The 931-nt window shown below is 56.7% G+C and overlaps 1 non-coding gene across 1 annotated transcript; it reads left to right on the top strand.

Moving 5' to 3' along the window:
- Window positions 1-368: 368 nt before the first annotated feature.
- On the top strand, window positions 369-487 carry LOC123964979. Its single transcript, XR_006823580.1, has one exon. It is a non-coding gene; the product is annotated as a 5S ribosomal RNA (ribosomal RNA).
- Window positions 488-931: the final 444 nt, after the last annotated feature.

Genomic DNA, 931 nt, shown 5'->3' with positions numbered 1-931 from the left:
GGCCTGCTTAGGACTTGGACGGGAGAGCGTCTGATCCTGGCTAGGGACTTCCAGGCGGACTGGATCCTTTTCCTGAATGTCCACCCAGGAATGAGCGTCTGTTTGTGAGTGAGGACCTCCGGCTGAAGGTGGCCTTGTCGCTGTACCCATACCCGGGAACGGGTGCCTATTCCTGTCTGTGGACTGCCAGCGTGAACGGTGTCCCGGTTCCTGGATGTTTACCCAGGAATCAGTGCCTGTGGATTCCAAGTGACTCTGGAGCACCTTGGACATTATGGGCAGAATACGTTTTTTGTCAATTAGCCGTAGAACATCTTTTGAAGGGCCGTTTGGGGGCACCTGAGCGGCACCTGAGTGGCACCTGAGTGGCTTACGGCCACACCGCTCTGGGAGCGCCCGATCTCGTTCGATCTCGGAAGCTAAGCAGAGCAGGGCCTGTTAAGTACTTGGACGGGTGACCGCCTGGGAATACCCGGTGCTGCAATCCTTTTTCGCTTCGCCTACAAAAAACGGCAGAGGGCGCTTCGGTGAAAGGAGATCTTTTGAACGTCTCTTTAGGAAACAGCAGGGGGCGCTGCTGCTGCTGCTGCTGCTTCTTTTTCTCCCTATCCTGTACACAGTGCTGTGTAAATGTTACATCGTGTTTTGAAGGCCCGTCTGGGGTGTGCAAAGGCAGCTTACGGCCATTCCGGCCTGGGACTGCCCGATCTCGCCTGATCTCGAAAGCCAGGCTTGGCAGGGCCTGCTTAGGACTTGGACGAGAGAGCGTCTGATCCTGGCTAGGGACTTCCAGGCGGACTGGATCCTTTTCCTGAATGTCCACCCAGGAATGAGCGTCTGTTTGTGAGTGAGGACCTCCGGCTGAAGGTGGCCTTGTCGCTGTACCCATACCCGGGAACGGGTGCCTATTCCTGTCTGTGGACTGCCAGCG

This window comes from Micropterus dolomieu, unplaced genomic scaffold (assembly GCF_021292245.1).
Source record: "Micropterus dolomieu isolate WLL.071019.BEF.003 ecotype Adirondacks unplaced genomic scaffold, ASM2129224v1 contig_7647, whole genome shotgun sequence".
Classification (NCBI taxonomy): Eukaryota; Metazoa; Chordata; class Actinopteri; order Centrarchiformes; family Centrarchidae; genus Micropterus; species Micropterus dolomieu.
The sequence above is the reverse complement of the archived record's forward strand: the minus strand, read 5'-3'. Positions and strand labels throughout refer to the sequence as shown.